The sequence below is a fragment of the Macaca nemestrina genome, chromosome 7 (genome assembly GCF_043159975.1).
Source record: "Macaca nemestrina isolate mMacNem1 chromosome 7, mMacNem.hap1, whole genome shotgun sequence".
In the NCBI taxonomy this organism is placed as follows: Eukaryota; Metazoa; Chordata; class Mammalia; order Primates; family Cercopithecidae; genus Macaca; species Macaca nemestrina.
The window spans coordinates 75,865,944-75,879,746 of record NC_092131.1 but is presented as its reverse complement, the minus strand read 5'-3'; the positions used below and the strand labels follow the sequence as shown (position 1 = coordinate 75,879,746).

Below are 13,803 nucleotides of genomic sequence, written 5' to 3'. Positions count from 1 at the left end.
GTAAAGTCTCAGCTAGAGGTAAAAGGAAGTTGATACTTATAATAGGATGTAGGATTTCAGCTCTTGTTTATTTCATAGAACCCTAGCAAATGAAAAGACTTGTGAATGGTGTACAACCCTATACTTCATAGAGCTGATTTTTAAGAGTATATTTGTCAAACTGGATTATTCGCTAAAGAAAATGTTTCTACCCCATAAATAAATCTTTTTTGTTGGAGCTGCTGTGATTTTGTTGTAGTGTACCCTTTAATATATTATTTACTGAAGGATTTTTACCTCGTAAGCATGATATAATTAATTTTCCTTAAAAAATGAGCATCTTTAAAATTATCTTGGAAATTTCCATTTTTCTAGAGTGTATTGTGTTTATGCTGGGATGATATTTGTAAATGAGGATTGATTATCAATATTTTTTCTTGGGTAAGGGGCAGAGACTAAGTTAAAATAACTTGTGGGGTGAAGTTGCTGTGTTAGTTACAAGACAGTTGTGAATAACTTGAAAACAGGTATCATGAGCACCACTTTATTTCCTGCAAATAAGAACTCTGATGACACATAGTAGGTGTTTTCTTGCTGATTTGCTTTGTCATTTTAGGTCTAATCTTTTCATTAGCAAATTATATGTTGGTATTTTAGGCAGTAAAGGAAGGGATAAAGATTTACACATATAAACCTTAGTGGAGTCTTACAATATTTCAAACACTGGGGTGATAAAGAGAAAGCTTGCAGGAAGCTTATCATTGCCTGAAATGGAAATAATGTTATTTTTCTCAAAAAAATTAAGAATTAAGAAGGACTTACTAAGAAATTACTTATGCCTAGGAGTGTGACCAAGATAGCAGTACCATAAAGAGCTGCCTACTTGAGGAGGGAAGATTAAGACTATGAAAACATTGAATGCTAAAACAGGAAAGCCCCAGTACAGGGTTCAAAAAGCTTGTAAACTCCTGCCTAATATGTTCATCCTCAGTGTTTTCCTTTGCCTATATAAAGCAGCACAATTGTGCTTCCATTAACACATTAAAGCCACTTGATTCCCTGTCAAATGTTTGTGTTTGGAGTTAAAATCAAAATGAAACAGCAGAACACTGGTCGATCAGGGGTTGTGGCTCATGCCTGTAATCCTAGCACTTTGGGAGGCTGAGGTAGGCAGATTGCTTAAGCCCAAGAGTTCAAGACCAGCCTGGGCAACATGGTGAAACCCTGTTCTCAAAAAAAAAAAAAAAAACACAAAAATTACCTGGGCATGCTGGCACACCTATAGTCCCAGCTACTCAGGAAGCTGAGGTGGGAGGATCACCTGAGTCTGGGAGGTTGAGGCTGCAGTGAAGTGTCATTGTGCCACTGCACTCCAGCCTGGGCAACAGAGATCCTGTCTCAAAACAACAAAACAAAAACAAAAACAAATAAAAACACTATAAAGTTCTATAAAGTCAGACAGGAGAAAATCTTGAATTCAGAAGGATGTCAGAGAAATCTCTGAACTGGTTAGGGCAAGTTTCTGTGGGCAAAATCACCCCAAGGTCCACTTCAGATTCCAAATCTAATGTTCGTTCAAGATCTGATCTACCCTCCCTGGGATTGTTGAGGTTTTCGTCTTTGCCGATGGGAATTTTGCCTGGGAAAGGAGAGGAATGGAACTCAGGCTCATTGAGATGGTGGTCACATCGTAAATTTGGGAACGTTCAGGAGTAAAGGAGGATAATATCTTGCATCTACCTTGTGAGTAGGTCTTACCCGTACTGGCCCTGAACCTAACCCTTTGAAGGGGTCTCAGCTCTGAGTCTGTGAACCCCTCTGGGACCTAAGAGCTTTTATTTTCCCTTCCTAGGAAGCTGCATCATACAGTGCCTACTTACACATTACACAATTTCTCAGATGACTTTGTGGATCAGGTAGGCCTCTGTTTACTGTGACTGAACCTCCAAGCCATACACTGCCTTAGGCAGAAACAGGGACTTTTGGACTCATAACCAACAGAACCAGAGTAAGGCTGATTTCTGGCACCAGTGGTGAGAGAATAGTGTTCCTTTTTCTCAACTCAGCTCTGCTCTTCTCCTTGTGTTGGCTTTATTCTTAGGTTCTTCATTCATGAATACAAAATGGATGAGCAACTTTAGACTTGACATCCTTTCCTATTCAAAATCAGGAGCCAATAGCGATTTTCAGTAAAATGTTTCATTGCTTCTCAGTGGCTTCAGTGGTATCCCATGTACACCTGTGAGCTAATTTCCATGGGTTGGGGGAATGTAATAAACTGATTAGCTTAAGATTGATTGGGTCACATACTCCATCCCTTTGGTTAGATTCCCACCCAAAGCATGTAAGTTTGAATGTAGAAAAAGGTGATATCTTAAGAGGAAATAATAAATGCAAGCATTAGGTAACAAAATAACTGAATTTGTATACCATTATTACTGCTGCAACTTCTGTTCTGATTGCCAATGATTAATAATCATTAGGCAATAATTTCTTCTTTACATGGCTACCTACATAAAGCAGAGGGATGCTGAGCATTCAACAACAATAGCAGCCACATATATGCACTGTGCCTAAATATCTGATGTCCAAATATTTTTGGCCTTCAAATACTCTCAGAAAGTATAGAAAGTGTACTGATTGAAGCAGCATCCATAGTCAGCATGGGCTTCTGATCATATAGGCATGTGGTTAGAGTGTTTGAATACTTTTTTATTTTGTGAATGAAGGTCTTTTTTAAAGCCAGAATTGGGCACGGTTGGTAGAGGATTCACTAAACCCTTTCTCCTTCTGCATCAGATTTTGACCTTTGGTTTACTCTCTAACTTTGTTCCCTTGAAAACAGTAAAATGTCAACCATGTTGTTGGGTAACATTGGTTAGGGTAAAAATGACCCTTGGTTAGTGAAAATGACTGCCTTGGAGAAGGGGGATTTACCTGGTCTGGCTCTGACTCTGCTCTCCAAGAGGGGTTGTTTGTTTACTCTGTCATGGCCCTGTTCCATTCATTATATTCCCTGGCTACATCTGAAATGGGAGATGAGGAGTAAGCCCTTCTTAGTAGCTAGTTTGAGATAACTATAAATTCTAAGAGGAAGCTGTAGTTTTGGGCTTCTCTGGGTGCAGTGACTCTTGTAACCAGGTGTGGCTCTTGGAGGGATCTGGAAGTTATGCCTATAAAGTTGTTACAAAGATACTGGTTTCTGTGAGGAATGAGGCTTTCAAGGCTGGGCACTCTTGAACTTGCCTAATGTGTTCTTACCTCTGTTCTTAAACTGTCACCTGGGGGCCAGATAGAATAGTTTTGGATACTGTATAGATTGTTCCATGGATTACCACAAGACTCCAGAGAAGAGGAATGCCTGATGCTGCTCTGTTGGCAAACTCTCTGAGTAGGCTGCTGCCAAATGTTGGCTGTGATAGTCTTATACACCTGAATGTTCAATTGAGCTTAAGAAGACTCACTGAAGGTATTTCAGACACATATGTAAAATGCAGCCTGAAGCAAGGATCATATTCCTGATCTCATGATGTGGCAGAACTGGATAACTGTGCACTTTAGCTATTTCCTTTCTCTCATGGCACAAAGCTAAATTCTATTTTCCAGCTTATCTTGAAATAGGTATAGCCATTTGACCAACTTCTAACCAGTAGAATGTGGGGTGGAAGTGAAGAAGGGTACTTCCAGATCTAGCCCATGAAAACTTCCCCATGTACCATCTCCCATCTTTCCTCAATTGGTCAACTGATGCCCAGGAATCTAAGGCATTAGAGGAAGGTGAAACCTCAAGAGAGACGTCTTGAATGACCATGTAGAAGGTCATCTGCAGTCAGGAATGTTCAGTTAGAGTTCAAATGAATAAGACATACACAATTATATTTAGCCAGAGTGATTTAGGGGCCTAGCTGTGAAATCCATTAGTACTTCCTTAACTAACAGACACATTCCTCAGATCTACAAATTTTCTCATTGTATACTAGGAGATGCAGGCCAGCTGCATTTTCAGAAATGGCTTTAAGATTTTTAAGAACCCTAACATGCAAACACAAGATGTATGTTTGCATCATTAGCTGATGATTTGGAAATAATACTAATTTGCTTTCGAAATAATAAGAATTTGGGATACAGTTTTGTCTGAGTTCATATTTTGCTGCTATAACAATATCTAACACTGAGTAATCTATAAGCAGTAGGAGTTTATTTGGCTCACAGTTCTGGAGGCTGGAAGTCCAAGATCAAGGGGCTGCATCTGGTGATGACCTTCTTGCTGAATCATAACATTGTGGAAGAGATCACATGGTGAGAGAGGGTGAGAATGCAGGAGATGTAAAAAGGGGGCTGAACTCCTGCAGTCACTAAATTACTCCTATGATAGTGGTGTTAGTCTATTCATGAGGGCCCTACCTCTTAAATATCATCACAATGGCAATTAAGGTTCAACATGAGCCTAGTTCCAGCTACTTGGGAAGCTGAGGCAGGAGGATTCATTGAGCTCAGGAGTTTGAATCCAGTCTGGGCAGCATATTGAGATGCCTCCTCTTAAAACAAAACAAAACAAAACACAAAACAAAACAAAAACAAACAAACAAACAAAAAACCCAGAAAACCAAACCCATGAATTTTGGAGGGAGCACTCAAACTATAGCCAACGCCTACTTACAAATAGGAAAAAGCGGCCAGGAGGAAACATTTCTATAAATGTTGCTGTCTGCAAATGATACTACCAGATTTCTGTCTTGTCAGTTCAGGATGGCAGAGAAAGATTGGAGGCAGACTGAGTTGTGCAGAAGGTGAGAGAAGTTTTATTTTTTCCTTCTTCTGTAGCCCCAGGCTGAATAGGAGGTTTAGTGGTGTTCTAGCTCATTGCTGTTTACAGTCATATTTACTGTGTTGTATAGATGGACAGCCAATGGAACATTAGTCTGTGAAAAAAGGATTCTGTGGTTAAATATAAATTAGGAAAATACTGCATACTATATTTCTACAGGAGAGTCTCAATGCATATTAGCAGATTTAAAACTCTTAGAAAATCTGCAGTCTATTTAATAAATGGTGCTGGGAAAATTGGCTAGCTATATGCAGAAAACAGAAACTGGACCCCTTCCTTACACCTTATATGAAAATTAATTCAAGATGAATTAAAGACTTAAATGTAAAATCTGAAACCATAAAAACCCTAGAAGAAAACCTAGGCAATACCATTCAGAACATAGGCATGGGCAAAGACTTCCTAACTAAAACACCAAAAGCAATTGCAACAAAACCCACAATTGATAAATGGGATCTAATCAAACTAAAGAGCTTCTGCACAGCAAAAGAAACTATCATCAGAGTGAACAGGCAACCTATAGAATGGGAGAAAATTTTTGTAATCTACCCATCTGACAAAGGTGGTATCCAGAATCTATAAGGGACTTAAAAAAAGTTTACAAGAATAAAAGAACCCCATCAAAAAGTGGGCAAAGGATATGAACAGACACTTCTCAAAAGAAGACATTTATGTGGCCAAGAAACATATGAAAAAAAAGCTCATTATCACTGGTCATTAGAGAAATGCAAATCAAAACCACAATGAGATACCACCTAATGCCCGTTCAAATGGCGATTATTAAAAAGTCAGGAAACAACAGATGCTAGAGAGGCTGTGGAGAAATAGGAACACTTTTACACTATTTTGGGGAGTATAAATTAGTTCAGCCATTGTGGAAGACAGTGTGGTGATTCCTCAAGGATCTAGAACCAGAAATACTATTTGACCCAGCAATCCCATTACTGGGTATATACCCAAAGGATTATAAATCATTCTACTATAAAGACACATGCACATGTATGTTTATTGCAGCATTATTTACAATAGCAAAGACTTGGAACCAACGCAAATCCTCATCAATGATAGTCTGGATAAAGAAAATGTGGCACATATACACCATGGAATACTCTACAGCCATAAAAAAGAATGAAGCTGGAAGCCATCATTCTCATCAGACTAACACAGGAACAGGAAGTCAAACACTGCATGTTGTCACTCATAAATGGATTTGAACAATGAGAACACATGGACACAGGGAGGGGAACATCATACACTGGGGCCCATCGAGGGGTTGGAGCAAGGGGAGGGAGAGCATTAGGACAAATAGCTAATTCATGCAGGGCTTAAAACCTAGATGACGGGTTGATAGGTATAGCAAACCACCATGGCACATGTATACCTGTGTAACAAACCTGAACGTTCTGCACATGTATCCCAGAACTTAAAGTAATATAAAATAAAAAAAGAAAGTCTGCAATAAAGGAACATGTTTTTGACATTGTCACTTTATCATAAATAATGATATATAATATAATCTTGTTAGAAAATTTATTATATTTTATTAAATTATTACAATTTTGTCTATAAATAGATAATTTATTCAGAATAAACTACCCCAGAATCTCGTTGGTGGTTTGTTTCTCACTCATTGAAGCCCAGTGTAGGTCAATGGGTAGTTAGGAGAGGATGGTTGAGCTCCATGCAGTCATTCAGGGACCCAGGCTCCATCCACAATGTGTGGCCATTATCTTTCTGGGCTTCAGAGTTCCACTGGATTGTTTGTATCCAGCTAGCAGGACAGGAAAATATGAAGAAGAGACACTTGGTCTTAGCCACCTTTGGAGGTGATGCTTTCCACGTCCACTTCCGTTTCATTGGTGAGTGCCATTTTGTGGGCCAGCAATTTAGCTAGTTCAGGTTGTTAAAAGTTTGACCTGGCCTCAGGTTTGATGAGTCATCCATTTCTTCCCACCAAACTATTGACTTGCTTCTGGAAAAGACGATTAACAAGATTCTTACCATCTTGAGAAGCCATATTCAAATCTGGAACAGCTGCTCCCACCCTGTCCTCTCCTCTTTATAGCATGTGGATTTTAGCTCTGGAAAGACTAATCTTGTTCTATAATAGATCCACGTCTTTTTATCTTCTCCAGAGGCTGAGGGGTTCTTCAGAGACATCTTAAAGAGTCAGCTTATAGCAAATGAAGTTGGAGGGAGTGGTTGAGAATGGCTCATCAGTCTGGGCTCTGGGCTTCTTATCTTGTCTCAACCAAGGCAGTCCAGCTTTGATCTGTATCATTAAAATAAAGGTTATATTACTAATGAAAAACCTGAAAACTGTGGTTATTAGCTAAATCAATCTTCTCTGCAGATGAAAAACTTGAGGCCCCAGGAGGTTAATCAATTGGCCTGATGTCACGCAGATGCTCTAGGAGGACCTGGCATTTACAGTTGGGTTTCCTCACTCTCAGATCCATGCTCTTTGCACTGGGGTAGCTGCCTACTACTTCTCTCATTGTGTGTGGCATGTGGTCTGAAGTCTAAGATAAAGTGGGGGAGTCAGGCTCTGCTGATGCCACTGAGGACCTACGCAGGCAGATTCACCTCCTGCTTTGGTCTCTTAATTCCTCTCTAGGTGAAGCAAGAACAAGTCTGTCTTCCCATCCAGGGCAGGGTTGCTCTGTGCGAGGTTGATGGTGCACCCTGCTGGGATCTTGGCACTTCTCAGGCATTTTATTAGCCCCTATTTATAGAGACACTGCCTGAATTCCTTCTGCCACTCATCCCATACCCCCATATGCTGGTGGTTAACAGTGTCATTTTAAAATCTCAAGCAGGAGGAGACAACATAATTGTGTCATTATATTTTAAACTTTTGGAATGTTGTTCTTTTTCAGAGTTGTGAAGACAGAGTGGATACAGGTCAGCTTGATTCTGTTTTTTTCCTCTATTAATGGCCTGCAAATATTAAATATGCAAAACATAGGCTGCTGTGTCCATATCTCCTTACCTCTAGTTCTCACCACGTGATATTTGTTTCTGCTCAGGACTGGAAAGAAGTGATTGCTTTAGGTTTGCTTTTCTTTTACCAACTGGAGAAATACCTTACTGTGTCTTGTTTAAATATGGCTTGTCACCCAGTTCCAGCTTTTGGGGGTGGGGAGGAGCATGAATAATCTGTGTGGTAGGCAGTTTTATTGCTCAGAAAAGAAGAAAACAGACCCCAATGTTTGGAATGCCAATGATTTAGGAAGTTTCTAGCAGGTCTGCTACTTGTTCCAATCACTACGTTTGATCCCAGAAAAGACTGACATGCATTTTGGCCATCAAAGGGAGGGGTTCCTTGTAGGCCAAAGGAAGAGTCACTAGAAGTTGAGGGTGTTGTGTTATGCCCCTCTAGATTCCAAACTTCCCTTTGCTGCCTATCTGATGACCAGGTGAAAACCGGGATTACTCTGCATGAGAAGGTTCTGTGGGTTGGTGTTCCTCAGGGAAAATGACCAGGACAGACTTCATTGGCCAAGGGTTTGCCCATGTTTTGAGAATTAAAACTTGTTTACTTGAGAGAGTCATTTGGTCAGCTGTTTATATTCCATTTTAAATTATTTTTGTGCTCACTGTTTTGTTCTTTTGGTCTTTGACAGATGAGCAAAAATTATTTTTAATGACTTTAAAAAAGCTATCCCAGTGCTGACCAGGGAGGAAAAAGTGATCAAATTGTCTAATAAGGAAACACTATACATTTCAATTTTTATTTGCTTAGTACTAATTCTATTTTCTCCTCCTACCTTTTTTTCTAAATGTTTAACAACAAAGTGGGAGATAATTTTTATTTTTTCCAAAATGCTTTCAGGGAAATCCCTTCTAAACCTATGGATTTTAGTCCAATGAGGAATCCTCTTCCTTTGGTCTAAATTTTGCATATCGTCTGTTTCTTACAGGGCTTCCGTATTGTCTCAGGCTCCACTGGAAATGCAGCAAGGATTCCTAGCACATCCCAGTTGCCATAGCAACAGCAGTCTTTCCCATAATGAGCTGCATCATCTGAACTGATGTCACAGCATCATGCAGCAGGTCAAACAAGGCATCTCCTAGTATTGCATCCTACAGATGTGCTGTAAACATCAAAAGAAGACGGTGGGATCAGGAGATGGTGAGTGTTAAATGTCTGGGCCTTAATTGCATGGCTGTTTTGTTGGTTAGTCGGTGTCTGCTAAGGCGGAGATTGGGGGATGTTGTCTCTGCTTAAAATGGACTGGGAAAAGAAGGGCTGTTTTACCTAAATCTGTTTTTCAGGCTGCCGGGTTAAGACAAAGGCCTGTAAGAGTCATACAGGAATTAAAATATGTAGAATTATTCTTGCTCCAGCTCTGTCTGTTATTTTTAAGTGTTCTTACAGAATTTTTCATAAACATAAGATGATTTTCAATTGCAAAACCCCAAATAAGCTTTAAAATGAGTAGTTAACAGTATTTAAGCATTGTAAAAATATAGATTTCTTTTTGGGAGGCAGAGCTAATTGGCCCCCTCTTTGCTCTTGTGAAATATGAAATATTCAGTGATTTGCAGTATGAAATTCAGTATTTACCTCGGTTGGGTTTCAGTTTCTTCATGGCAAGGAACAAATGCTGAATAAGCATTTGACATAACCCTGATGTGAAAGGGGATCTCTTGCATATTCAAGACAGAATTTATTAAAAGCATAAAGACCTAACACAAATGAAATTATTTGAGCCTTTTGATCTATATGGTAGTTCTTCAACCCATGTCCTTCAGAGTTAGTTGAAAGACTGCCACATATTTCTCCATCTCTAGCTAGTCTCTGAAATAGCTGGAGTTGTTTGCAGACTGACTTGTAACTGAGAAAGGAACAAGTCTCCTCTCTGCGGCAGTTGCAGTGAAGGGTAACCTGGGGGAGAGCCTCTGAAGTGGCAGTGGTGTTGCCATCCCTTGCTTAACTTTAACAAAAATCTGGGTATGATGAATACATATCAGGGTCCTCAGTGGTTGTAGGGAATACAGATCTCTGCACTCAGTCATAACCTCAACTCAATTCCAAAACTCTAAACATGTATCATTTTCATTTCAACTCCTAGCTCTGTTTTTAGGCATCTTCATTATTTTTTTTTCCTAAAAAATTAGTCTGACAGGGCCAGATAAGGAGCGGTGTGTTGCCTTTTGTTTTGGGAAATGAAATGGATTTCCCTGGTGCAGCTGATTGCTACTAGGGGAGAGAAAGGAGGAGGCACATGTCAGTTCAATTGATCAATATGTCCACTTAGAATCAGGGAGTGGTCTCGTGGCTTAATGCTGCCAAATTGATAGTTTTTACTCAAAAAGTCTTACACGAAAGAATGGCAACCATTGAATTCCTCTTCTTTTAGTCTGTTTATTGAGGCTAAAGAGATGTATCGTGGAAAGCAGGAAAAGCAATACTTTAGCTAGCTTTGAGTGATTTATTTATATTTACTTATTTATTTATTTTTGCACAGAATTGAGCATGTTAGTACCATTAGGCACCAGCCAGAGGAAAGGCCTCAGATTTTAATTTGTTTGTTTATACCACATCACGCATGCTTGCTACTCTCAGTCCTTTAAGCTTATGTTTCTGACATGCAGCTATATAGGATGGGAGAGGTCAGCTCAGCCTGGCTTTATCGCAAGCACTTAGGAGCATGAATTGTTCATTGCCTGCTTTTTTATGTCATATAATGTGAGCAGAAAGCTCTGCTGGGACTGCTGGGTGTGAATGCATCTAAGTCAAAAGCTCTAAGGTGACAGGGAAGAGTGCTAGATGGTGATGGGGGAAGGGAAAGTATGTCTCATAGCTAGATTATAAATCTGGAGAAAATCACTTAGTGCCTATTAGAATTCTCTTAAAGTGTTATTTCTGAAGAAGAGCAACCAAGAAAGACTTGTTTGGTAACATGAATTTCTAGGAGTAAGAAAAAGCAAAAGGCAGCATTTTAATGAGTTTTCTATTTGCTTAATTCTTGTCTCTTTTGTCTAAAGTGCTGTTCAGCTGCTTCATCGTGGTTGATTTGTTCAATTACTGAAAGTCACAAAAGCTAGATTCCTTAAGGGCAGTGTTAGAAAAAGTGGAGTCATGCTTTGAGGGTGGGGAAGGGCGCTGGTGGGTGTGGACTGACGCATTTATCTAGTGGAACATCCTCCCGGTTCAGACAAGCCTGTAATTTTTCCCCCCACAAATGTTCAAAATGCAATTACAGTTCTCCAACTTTATGCTTTTGTGCTCTTTTTGCTCCAGGAGAACAAAGCCCTGGTAATGGGAGCTGTCATCCTAATGTTTTGTTTCTTCGTTTCTTTGCAGAGGGCCACAGCCTGTGCTGCTCTCTGATTAGCTGCATGTCTTAATTACTGGCTCAGTTTTAATATATCCCCAAGAGGTGGATGGTGTGTGTGTGTATATATATATAGGGGAAGGAAGAGATTTCTCTATGGCTGCGTTTATTGGTGCCTCACTGAAACTTTCTACAATTTATGGAATTTTGTTTCACAGTAATGATAGATCATCAAGACCATGTTTATTGGACAAAGTTTAGGCCATGGAAGCCTCACAAGAAGTTAATGTCCTCTGTACTTTTGGTTATGGCTTTCATAAATAAATTACAAAGTTACAAAGAAGTTAATTATTTGCTGATAACTAGGCCACTTAGGGATGATAAAAATAATAATCATAATAACAATCATAGCTATTATTTATTCAGTTCTCACTGTGTATCAGTACTGAATTAAGTTTTGTGTATATTATTATAATGAAGTAGAGAGTAATAATCTCACTTTATAGGATTAGGTGTTATTATTCACATTTTGCAAAAACCAGTCCTTAGCCAGGCAAATAAACTTAGCCAAGGTTATGTAGTTAATAAGTGATTCCAAATCATTGCACTCTGGCCATGCAGCACACATGCTTACCCATGGTCATCTCAGTTTTATTACATCTTTACTGTGTATACCATACAGATCAGTCATCTATACTCTATCACATGTACTCCACCCCTCCTCATTCTAATTGGAAAATCAGATTTCACATGTAGAATGAAATCTCATTTGCAACACTAAGATTGATTTTGCTGTAAGGAGGAGCATGAATCTTGATCAGATGTGAATATTTGCTTTGTACCTAGAGATTTAAGTAACCAAGAGTTGATGCTTAGACCTTTGCCACTACCCTTGCTTGACATAACTTTCTAGCAGGATCTCTGTATGGAAAATGTTACATCAATAAGTGTGGGCATGATGGAGTTGCACTCAAAGCAGGTCTTACCTGAGTCAGTAATGATTCAACTTTGTTATATACCTGTCTTATCAGCTATATTTCTGGTGCTTTGTTAACTTTAAGATGTTTGTATTCCCTGGTGTTGCCAGGGAAGCAGAAACTTCTCTCACAGTCTGGAAAGTGTAACCTGAATCTATCTCTTAGGTTAAGAAGATAGAGGATTTATTTTGCTGAATGTATCAGTGGCTGAAACCAAACCCTGTCTATCTCTGACAAAGTACAAGAATGATAGTCTTGTGTAATATCCTGGAAGCCTTGTGTTTGAGGAGAGCTGATACAGTCATTTCTGTATCATCTTGCTCATCCCCAGCTATCCACGCCCAGCATCATTATTAGGCTCTAAGGGCTGTTCTTTGTTTGAATGTGGGGCTAATGCACACACTGACAGCATGTTGATATTGATTCCAGTATGGTGAATACTTAGAAATATTATTCCACAGGGCTTATTAGCCTTTTCTAGGTTCCAGGAAGAAGTTAATCTTTGTCCCAACCTGCTCCAAAGAGGCCCAAGCTTGTGTCTGCATGAGGTACAGGAATGAGAGGCTGATCAGAAAGCATCAAAGCTACTAGGTGCATTGACTACAGGAGTTAGGTTCCAATTAGGAAATAAAATAGCCAGTGGAATTTAAGGAAGTTGGTGGTCTTACTACATGTCTCTGATTTTTTTTCTATTTGTAATCCTAGAACACATGAAAGGCAATTTGTTTTGACCCCATGGATTCAATTCAATTCAATAAGTATTTATTGAGTATCTCCTATATGCCAGGCATTGTCAGGGAATCTATAGCAATGAGCAAGACAGATGCAAATCTCTTCCCCCACTACATTCTAGAGGGGAAGGGAAAAATGGGTAAATTTGTAAAATAATTTATTCCCTCTAATACTGCAATACTATTTCTATTTACTTTTTATCCCCTGTGCTATTAGAAAAGCCCATTATCTGTGCACATTTGTATAGGTACATATACATATATGGTTTATATGTGGAGGTAAACTTACTGCATTAAATAATAACTTTTCTTTTCTTGCTTGGGTTTGGATTAGAATCTTTCTGGATGTGGACAAGACCAATATGGCAATTAGCATTTTTTGGGAATAAGCTATTTTGAGAAATAAAATTATAATCAGTCAAATAGTGCATGTCTATCTCAGTTGACAAACTTGACATATGGAAATATGAAATGTGTATGGCAGATCAGTTAAGGAGAGAGATTTTTATTTTTATAAAGATATTCATCACCTTTAAAAACTGTTTGTCCAGAGAGCCCTCTAAATTGAGCATTCCAACCAGCCTGCTGATGGAGGTATGTACCATACAAGGACAGGTATACCAGTTACCTTCAGCCTCATCTAATCACCCTAGTGTGCCTTACAGTATCGCTTTAAATGGGAAGCATTTCTCTAAACAATCAGATTGACTGAACTCTGTAGATGGCCCTTGAGTGTGGTTTTTCAGAGGAATAGCGATCCTTATAGGACTTTGGCTATGGCAACAGCGTTTTAGGTACAGTAGCCCCTCCTCCGCCCTTATTTGTGATTTAGCTTTTTGTGGTTATGGTCATCCATGGTTTGAAAATATTCAATGGAAGATTGCAGAAATAAACGTTAAATTTTAAATTATGTGCTGTTCTGCATAGTGCAATGAAATCTCACACCATTCTGTTCTGTCCTGCCTGGGATGTGAATCATCCCTTTGTCCAGTATATCCATACTG

At 39.2% G+C, this 13,803-nt stretch overlaps 1 protein-coding gene across 3 annotated transcripts in view; it reads left to right on the top strand.

The window, feature by feature from the left end:
• Nucleotides 1-13,803, top strand: part of LOC105477949 (A-kinase anchoring protein 6) — a 651,033-nt gene that overhangs the window by 114,857 nt on the left and 522,373 nt on the right. For all 3 annotated transcript variants that reach the window (XM_011734851.3, XM_011734847.3, XM_011734848.3), the window contains exon 2: nucleotides 8,731-8,942. The gene's annotated coding sequence lies outside the window, so the exon portion shown is untranslated. The remainder of the gene's footprint in view (nucleotides 1-8,730; nucleotides 8,943-13,803) is intronic.